A 10,653-nucleotide genomic window follows, 5' to 3' on the forward strand; every position below is an offset into this window, starting at 1 on the left:
AGCAAACGCGGCAGGCACGGCTCTGTCAGCGCCGCTCGGACCGTGCCGGCGGCTCGGCACGCCCGCCGTGGTGGTGGCGGTGACAGAACTGTGCCAGCTCTTGCTATTTACGGGAATGCTGAACCGCCTGGGTTTTGGTTTTGTTTTTGTTTTTTGGCGCTCCGAGAGTTTGGGCATCGCAGCATTTGCGTGGCTGGTGCTCCCGAGCAGCTGAGTCTCACTTCCTCTCAAGACGCATCTCTGGGAAGATGTCCCTGCCCGTGGCAGGGGGTGGAGCCGGCGAATCTTTAAGGTCCTTTCCGACCCGAGCCATTCCGTGATTCTGCGGCTCTGTGATATTTAGCACTTCTTTACAGTGAAAAATTAAGTGGGGCTCCGCAGGAGTTGTTAGTGATAAAGAACTTAAAATGCCTGCTTCCAAAACCTTGCTTCTCAGGAACGGGAATGTTGTTCCCCTCCCTGAAGTGAAATCACAACAGGGCTTTTGGCGTCGAACTCTTTAAGAGTGCAGAAAACCCCTTCAAGTTTGATGCCCGCATGCATATGGCTGAAGGTGCTGTTACTAGGAAGTTAATATTTGAAAAAGCCTCAAAAATCAAAGGTGTTTTTACCTGTAGTACGCATTAGATCACTGTATGGATTGACCAAAGTTCATATTGCTGTAACTTAGCATCAATTGTTTAATCATGCAAACATTTTCAACCTAACCGCCCGTAACTGCCAAAAAGGCCAATTACTTTAAATTATGTGATCAAACAACAAAGCAGTTTCACTGACCATAGCAAGGAAAGCAAAATGGGAGGAGTGGGGATGACCATGGTGCTGCCCTGCTCTAGAGCAAACCTGCATATGTGCCTGCCAGGAGCTGGAATACACCACCCACACCTCATACAACTGCATCCATGGGGTATCTGCTGTGAAGCACTACAAAAGTCCTTCAAAAATAGGGGAAAATTAATTTTCTTTTTTGTGGAGAAAAGTTACTTCTGTTGAAAGAAACAGACAGTAGAAAGTCTCTGCTTAAAAGTGTAGAAAATCAAATAAAGGCAAAACAATAAAATTGTCAAAAATTAGATCTGAGGGAGGATGAAGGATAGTATTACATTCCTTCTGTTTGTAAATAGTAAAGAATGTTGATAATCCAAAATTAAAAGGGGTGTGAGTAGTTGTGCAGTAACAGCTGTATGAGTGCCCCCTTTCCTAATGGCATCAGTCCCACCTATCGATAGTTTCAGTCAAGTTCAGTGATGTTATCTAACTGTCAGGTCCAGATGCTACCTCCTGATTGTAAACAAATCTGCCAGAGTGCATTGGTCTCAAATACAGTATGTTTCTGTTAGTGCTGTGTCAGTCAGCACTGTAGATACAGAAGACACTGCTGAGAGAGTGACCCACAGTGTTAGTCATTATTTGACCCAGCAAGAGTGCATTGGCATTATCACTTTGTCAGTTCACCCTCATACCGCAGATTTAACCAGCATGTATCTTAAATCCCAGTGCATGCAGCAAATCATTCATCCTACAGACCAACAAAGAGAAAGAAGCAAATAATGAGACCTGAAATTACTGTGGTGGTGGTCTCATAGGATAGGGAAGGGAGAGATGAAATGGCCAAAGGTATGTGTCAAGATGCTAGAAACGAACTGCGTTAAGCCTTGTGTGGACTTGCAGTCATCAGGAATACTGTGTTGTAGGGGTCTAAAGGATGTATGGGAAACTTGGCCTATGCCAGGGATTACAGGTAATGTGGGAAACATTCTGAGAAGAGCAATTAACTCTGTTTATGACCCACAGAACACTGCATTTCTATAAAAGTCTCTCTGTGTATTGTCATCCACAAACATTCTTATCTTGCAAATTTAACACTTCTATAACTTTATTTAACCAGATTTCTTTTCTTTGGACTAAATGTTATGCCTGTTCCAAAAAATAAAACCTTGTGGATCTCATGGGAACAGTTTGAGAAAGGCCCTGAGTTTGGGGTCTCCTTCAGTGATCTATCTTTATTCTTTTATTAAGCAAACCTTACATTTTCCCCTACCTCAAATATTCAGGTTGTCTTAGGTGTGCTCTTTAGTTGATGGTTTTAATCTCACTTGTAGAATATGACAAGGACTGAATGTAACCTACACAGAATACCAACCATTGTTGACTCTACACTACTTGCAAATGTAGAACATTTGTGTATAACATCCCAGTGACTCAAGGTTTTCAGTGGGTAAAATGATAGTTTTTAAATGTTTGAAAAGGAGCAAAGATCATTAGTTGTGGATATAATGCCATCCAATAAATAATTATCTGTAAATTTAGCAGGAGGTATTTCAGTGGAATGCTGCATCACAGAAGGTCACAGTACATGGCATGCTGAGCAACATTATTACACTGAGGTGATGAAAAGAATTTTTTTTCCAGTCCGGAAGCAGCAATGATATTAACAGCAAACCTGATACCTCATCAACTTGCCTAGCACAACATAAAAGGTTTCCCTAAGAAATCAAATCCCTCTCAGCAGGTTGTTAATGCTACTAGTTTATCTCAATGCTGTGCCATAGAAATGGCAGAATTTCTGAGCAAACAGAATTGGATCATGGGTCATTTGGGTCTGATTGTGTTAATGCTGCTATTTGTTGAGCTGCAGTAGGTTTTGAAGCCCTGCAGGTTAGTTTCCTATTCACAAAGACATCAGTGACTTGAAATAAATTTGTTTATAATACATACTTTTAGAAGATGCTTAGAAGACCTGTTTTCTTGGACACAAAATCCACATTGGGTGCTCTTAGGGTAAATTTAAATTATTGTTCCTGTTCTGGGTCACCTGTTTATGTCCCAGATGTTGTGGAACAATAGCCCTGGAGTGAAAGGATAGAGGAGGTGTTTGATAAAATGAAAAATTGAGGAGCCAATAAGACAGAAAAAGGATTTGAAACAGGAGGGAGAATGAGCTGCAAAAAGGGTCTATGTTTTCTCAAGGACAGCAGGAAACAGACATGAAACATAGCAGAAGTGAGAAGTAGGTGAAAAGGGCATTAACCTAAATAACAGAAAGGAAATGAGATATGGAAGGAATAAATAGGAAAATCAAATATACTTACAGCATAGAAGGTTTTATACTGTTAGTGTTTGCTGGGGGCAAACTGGTGTTGCATGACTCAGTAGGAGTGTTTTATCTAAGACCCTGCAGCAGTTACACATTTAATCAAAGAAGGGTCTTTTTGAGCCTGGGCCTGTGTACTTCGATGGTCTTCTCACACACGTAATCCAATGATTTATGATAAAGTCCCAAGCAAGGAAATGTTAGAAGACTGATGACTAAGGGGGGTTTCACAAAACCTGGCAAGGAAGGTCTTACCTTTCCCATTCTGCCTGACCTGATCCTTGCTCCTCAGAACTAGTTTCCTTGGCTCAATCTGGACTACAGTTTCCTTAGGAAAGCAAGGACCCAAACATTCATGCAGCTCTCTGATGAATTCAGTGACAAAAATACAACATGCTATGGACTGCACACAAGGATCCTGGCAGACAAATGCAAGTTATTTCTGAAATATTATATCAAGGGTAGATGGGTATAAATTGTCACACTGTGATAGCTCTGGCCACATTAACATTGCCTTGTGAAAATAAGAAAGGAAAAGATAAGACACCTAAGTCTCCATACCATTTTATTGAATTTTGTAGGCGTAACAATCAGCACATAATATGATAGGGAGGAGGGTGTGTAAACCTTTAAAACATCCAACCAAAGGTGTACTCAAGTCATTAGCCTAACTTTTATAAATAGTGCAAAGTTACTTCTAGTCAAAATGGACAGCAGCTGTAAGGTTCATCTGCATGTATCTGGACTTGAAATGCTGTTCAGATTTGTGACTGAGAAAGAAGGAATTTCACCCCTGTTGAATTAGCACAGATCTGTCTCCTACCATACTGTGGTTTGTTACACAGTTCCATCAGCTAAGATCTCCTGGGCATATTTCACACAAGTATCAGGTTTCTCTTGGAGCAGGCATCTCAGGCCTCAGAGACACCTGGACTGAGGATAAGAACAATTTGTCTTCTTAAATATTTCACTGTTTTGTTTGGGCCTTTTTTGCAGCTGATCTGGAGCACTGGAATTTGCTTTGGCAGATTTCCTAGTACAAGGTGTGGATTACAGAGTTTCAGACAGAGAACTACAGACACAGTCTGCTGGTACAGCTGGGCTGTCACTGGTCATTTCTGTGGCTAAAGGGGAAGGATCAGCAAAGCTGAGGTGTGAGGGCAGTGAGGCAGACACAATCAGTCTGTTCACTGAGCAGCAGCTGTGATCCAGTTTGTAGATATGGAAATTATGTGAGGATGCTGCTGAGGCAGAAGGAAGGAAAGTGAATGCATAAGGCACAGACCCTTATCTGCTGGCAGGGAATGAAGAGGGAGAATTCTTTGTCAGAAACAAGCCAAATCACACTGATAAGCCAAAAAGACTTTATCAGAGCCCCTTCCAGACATTTGTTTTAAAAGTTAAACAGAACAGCTGTCCTGGTTTTGGCTGGGATAGAGTCAATTTTCTTCCTAGTAGCTGGTACAGTGCTGTGGTTTGAATTCAGTATGAGAATAATGTTGATTGTACAATGATGTTGTCATTGTTGATAAGTACTGCTTACCCTAAGTGAAGAATTTTTCAGCTTCCCTTGCTCTGCCAGGGAGCAGGTGCACAAGAAACTAGGAGGGAGCATGCCCAGGATAGCTACCCCAGGCAGGCCAAGGGGTATTCCATACATAGAATGTCATGCTCATTATACAAACTGCAAGAAGCTGGCCAAGGAGTCACTGTTGGCTTCTAGGGGATAGGTTGGGCATCAGTCAGTGGTTGGTGAGCAACTGTATTGTGCATGACTGTTGGCTTGTTGACTTTTCTTATATTGACTTTTATTTCTCTCTCTTTCTGTCATCTCTGTTTTTATTACAGTTATTACTAGTTGCATAAATATCTTACTTTATGTCAATCATTAAGTCGTTCTTATCCCAACACACAGATGTGACCATTTTCCGGTTCCCCTCCCCATCCCTCCGTGGGGTGGGTGGGGCAGTGATTCTGGGTGGTACTTCGTTGCCAGCTGGTGTTACGCTGTGTCAATATCCTTTTTGGCACCCAACGTGAAGCACTGAGCATTGAGGTAAGGACAGATCTGACCAGAGGACATTAAAACAAATTTGTTATAAGCATTCACTGCATTGGTTTAACAACCAGTGCTCACAACATTGATTTATTTCCTCTCAGTGTCATTGAATTTGCTCTCGGGGCTGTATTATGCAATGCTTTACTTGCAGCATGTGTTCCCTCTCTTGGCCTTATCACCTTTGAGGTCTGGGCTAAGGTTATCATTTTATTGTACTTTGCAATGCTGGCTTGTGATATGATAGAATTACTGGTTGCAAGACTCATCTGGTTTGTGTACTCAGCATTGCATACCTCTGTTCTTCGAGAGCCATCTGTTGGGAACTACCAATAATCACACCTTTTTTCTTTCCTCCTCCAAGAGACAACCTATGGAGGAGATATCCTTCCACACTTTACCCTTGCCTGCCAGGCTAATTACATTAGTATTTGAGGATTTTGAAATTTGTGAATGTTCTTGGGATGTTGAAACCAGCATGGTCCTCTTTCCAGGAATGTTGAAGATGTTCCAGGTCATGTTTATGGTTAAACAACAATTTAAGAATAAGACCAAGAGAATTCCCTGAGTTTGGATAGTTAAAAGAAGCAGGATATGTGGGATAGCATGTGGTAAGTACCTAGGACAGTGAGCACTTCCGGTGTCTTGGAACCACTTCCCTGAACAAGTGCAGAATAAATATTTGGGAAAAGTATGCTGTTACCCTGTCAATTCCAGACAGACACAAGTCACAGAGGTGTGCTGGGGCCTGGCCCGTGCCCACTGATCCCTGTTCAACACTCTTCAGTACCTCAAGGGGATGATATGGTCTGGATCTGATGGCAGTGTTAGGCACTGCGGCTATGCCAACCCCAGTGACAGGGACTGCAGCTGAACCAGAGACCCAACCCATGCCAGTGTCAGTCACCCTACAGACAAGAAGAAATGGACACAAAAGTCCGCTCATTTAGTAAAGGGGAACAAAGCAGCGCCATCCCAAGAAAAGGAGGAAGAAGTTGAACAAAAGGTAACCACCACTCGATCCCTATCACTGAGTGAGTTATGCATTATGGGGAAAGATTTCATCTATTGTCCAGGTGAACACATTATCATTTGGCTGATAAAATGCTGCAGTAATGGGACTGACAGCCTGGAATCAGAAGGTAGAGAAGCCAAGCATTTGGGGTTGCTCTCTAGGGAAAGGGGCATTGACAAGCTTATTGGAAAAGGGATACAAGTCCTCAGCCTTTGCAGGTGACTCCTGTCAAACATGAAGGAAATTAACACTTCAAGGAAGAATATTATATGTCATCCAGGCAAGATGGACATCATTAGATCCCAGTAGGTGTGATCAGCAAAACAACAGCCACATGTCCAGCATCTAGCAAGAAAGACACACAAGATTTCTTAGCTGCTATGGATTTTTGGAGAATGCACATTCCAAATTACAGTCCTCTCTATCAAGTGACCCAGCAGAAGAATGGTGCCAAATGGGACCTGGAGCAGCAACAAGTCTTTGAACAAATTACATGGGAGATTGTTCATGCAATAGCCCTTGGGCCAGTCTGGTCAGGGCAAGATGTTAGAAATGTGCTCTTTGCTGCAGCCAGGGAGACTGACCTGACATGGAACCTCTGGCAGAAAGCAGCAGGGGAGACTTGAGGTCAACCCCGTAGCTTTTGGAGCCAGGGATACAGAAGATCTAAGGCTTGCTACATTCCAGCTGAAAAAGAGATAATTGCACCTTATGAAGGGCTTTGAGCTGCTTCAGAAGGGATTGGTACTGAAGCAGAGCTGTTCCTGGCACCCTGGTTAGCTCTGCTGGACTGGATGTTCAAATGGAGAGTTTCCTCTGCACTTCAGACAACTGATGCTACATGGAATAAGTGGGATACCACTGGGTCACACAAGGAGTTCAAATAGGAAAACTCAGGCATCCAGGATCTTGAAAGTGATCATGAACTGTCCAGAAGGCAAAGATTTCGAAATATGGTCATAGGAGGAGGTGACATGTGCCAAAGAGGCTGCACTGTATGACAAATTATCAGGAAGAGAGAAGCAATATGCCCTGTTTATTGATAGGTCCTGATGTGTTGTAGGAAAGCATTGGAGGTGGAAGGTAGCTGTATGAGGTCCCCTGTGACAAATTGCAGAAACTGCTAAAGGAGAAGGTGAGTCAGTCACTTTGCAGAGATGAAAGCCATCCAGCTGGCTTTAGACACTGTTGAATGGGAAAAATGGTCAATACTTTACCTCTCTACTGACTCAGGGATGATGGCAAATGCTCTCTGGAGGGGTTTGCAGTGATGGAAACAGACTAACTAGCAATGCAGAGGTAAACCCACCTGGGCTGCTGCACTGTTGACCTGATTCTTAAGTTTTTCTAAAGCCTTCTGAGTTTACATTCTGTTAAAAAACTTTCCCACACAATTTCTATAAACAACATATTGTTTTACATTCCTTCATAGAAGTAAAAAAACTTAATATACTAGTGGTTTGTCCAATGTCTTTGGAGAAGTAGCCCATTCACTCTCCAATCCACTGTCACCTTTGGAAAAGTATAAAAGTTAAAGTCAGAAAATAAACTTTCTCTTTTACCTCGCAAAATAGCAAGTAGCTCGTGTTGTGCTTTCATGTGTCCTGTAACAACACTGCACTGTGGCAGGAAAACCTGGATGGGAAGGAGCATGACATAAATGCTCATGTGCTCATGAGTCGGGCCACTGCAGAACACCAAAACAACCAATAGGTGGCTCAGGTGGATCTGAATTGGCAACATAAAGGTGAATTATCTATAGCTCAGTGGGCCTATGGCACCTCAGGCCATCAAGAAAGAGATGCAGCTATAGATGAGATAGTGATTGAGGGGTAGACTTGACCATGGACACTGTCACACAGGTTATCCATGAATGTGGTTAAAAGACTCTGTAGTATGAAGGACAGTGGCTGAAATATAAATACAGGGAGGCCTGGCAGAGTGAATACATCAAACTTCCACAAATCCTCCATGGGCTTACTGGAGGGCTGGAAACATATTCTGGGCCCCAAACACCACCCAGAAAACTATCCTGGGCCTTGAAATGCAAGTCTTGTGGGGACCTGGTAGGCTATAAACAACTGTGTTACACAATGGGACTCTTCCAAAACAACCTTGTAGACAATTGGGCCAAAAGCAGAGTATTGAGTGGATATTACACACCCTATTGCACACCAGCCTCCAGGAAAAATTCAGCAGTGCAATGAACTATTAAAGACTGCGCTGAGAGCAATGGGTGGTGGAATCTTCAAACATTTAGCAAAAGCCACCTGGTTAGTCAGCACTAGGGAATCTGTCAGTCAGGCTGGCACTGCTCAATCAAAACTTTTACACACTGGAGAATGGGGTAAAATTCCAGTAGTGCACATTAGAAATATGCTGGGGGAAAAAGTCTGGGTTATTCCTGCCTCAGGCAAAGGCAAAAGCAATCCATGGGATTGCTTTTGTTCAAGGAGTTGGGTGCACTTGATGGGTAATTCACAAGGATGGAGAAGTCTGATGTGTGCCTCGGGGATTTGATTACAGGTGGGAATTAGAATTCATTAAACTGCTTGATGTAATTGCTATGTAAGACTGTGGGCTATCACATATATGGTGGTGATACACTCATCAGTTCATTGGGCACTTTATAGCACCCATCTCCACCAACTCCAGATTTGGGGATCTGAACCCAGCTCTCTTTTGACTACCACATTAATAGAGAATGAACTTTGATAAATATGAGCAAGTGCAGTGGTGATATAATCACAACTGGCTTCACCATGCAACAGTCCAACAACACACACCATCTTTTCTTCCCTGAAAGACTATAATGGCAAGTGAAGCTCAAGGCCATGGTCAAAATGAACTCAACTAACATTTTACAGAGACAGACTTAGGGAATGGTAGCTGTGTGAATACATGAAAGGACAGGAAGGATGATGGGATACTTGAAAGTATGGGAGCTGGCATGATGTAAACAATGTAGAATAAGGGGTGGATACTGTGCTGGTTTCAAATGGGAACATGGGCCTTCTCCACCTTGGCTGAGGGAGGCAATGGCAGCAGGGCTTTTCAGCTGCTGATGTTCAGCCATGGGATAAATAGATGTGCTGGCTGTAATGAAGCAGTTAATTGTTGGAAAGGATGGATAAATATAATTGCCTGACAAAAGATTTACAATAGTACAGCCAGGATGAAAACAATCCCCCCTACTGGCTGGACAATAGCCTTACCTACAGATAGGTCCAAAAGTCAAATGGACTGTTCTATCTCACCCCCAAAATGTATGGTTCATCCACACCTGTAACCCTCCCCTGAAACATCAGGTGTCTGTGACCCCATTGGCCCAAGTCTTGTTCCAGCCCACCTTGGAGCCCCCTGATAAAGGGTCCCTGAGGGGCCAGACGCCCTCTTGGATCTTCCCCTCTCTTGGAACTCCCCTCTCTTGGGATCCCGCTCTCTTGGAACTTCCACCCTCTCCTAGAGCATCCTCTCTACCCCTTGTCTCTCCCATCCCCTCAGGCCTTGCCACATGCTGCGTCTCGCAGCTCCAAGCAAGACCTTTCACCATCCCTAATAAACCTTATATTCTAAGAGCAGCCTTCAGAGATCTCTCGTCTCCATTCATCAAAGCTGTCCAGGAGCCCAGCGTTCCCTACAGTTAATTTTGATTTTATGATTTTGTTTTAAATGGCCTCTCATGAAGCAAAACATGGCTACATCTTGAGTCATGTCCAATTCTTGGCCCCCCACTATAAGAAACACTTTGAGATGCTGGAGTGAGTCCAGAGAAGGGCAACGGAGCTGGTGAATGGTCCGGAGCATGAGTTCTCTGAGGAGCAGCTGAGGGAGCTGGGGTTTAGCCTGGAGAAGAGAAAGCTTGGGGGGACCTTGTACCACTCTCTTGGTCTCTTCCAGACAACAAGCATCAGGACAAGAGAACATAGTCTTAAGCTGTGCCAGAGGAGGTTTGGATTGGACTTTAAGAGGAATTTCTTTGACTAAAAGGATGATTAGACATTGGAATGGGCTGTCCAGGGAGGTGGTGGGTCAGGGACCCTGGAGGTGTTTACGGAAAAGACTGGATGTGGCTCTCAGTTGTCACGGTGGTGATCAGTCATAGGTTGGTCTCCCCGATCTCAGAGGTCTTTTCCAGCCTGACTGGTTATGTGATTCGGTGTGGATCTTTCTGTATCTATTTTAACCTGATTCCGGAGCAAACAAGGAGACGGAGCACCCGCCTGAGGAGCCCCGGCTGCCACTACCAAGATGGCGGCGCGGCGCGGTCGCCGCCCCGCCCCGCGCCTCCTGCCCTCCCTGGGCCGGCCGCGGCCGCCGGGGGCCGCCGCCGCTGTCGCCGTGTGATGAGAGCATCAGCCCTCACTGCCACGTCTCCCGGGTAGCCGGCGCTGTGCAGGGCCGCGCCGGGGCGCCGAGGCCGGACCCGCCTGCCTGCCTGCTCTTCTCCTCCTATCCCTTCCCTTGCTCCTGCCCCGCCGCGGGGCA

This window comes from Taeniopygia guttata, chromosome 1 (genome assembly GCF_048771995.1).
Source record: "Taeniopygia guttata chromosome 1, bTaeGut7.mat, whole genome shotgun sequence".
Classification (NCBI taxonomy): Eukaryota; Metazoa; Chordata; class Aves; order Passeriformes; family Estrildidae; genus Taeniopygia; species Taeniopygia guttata.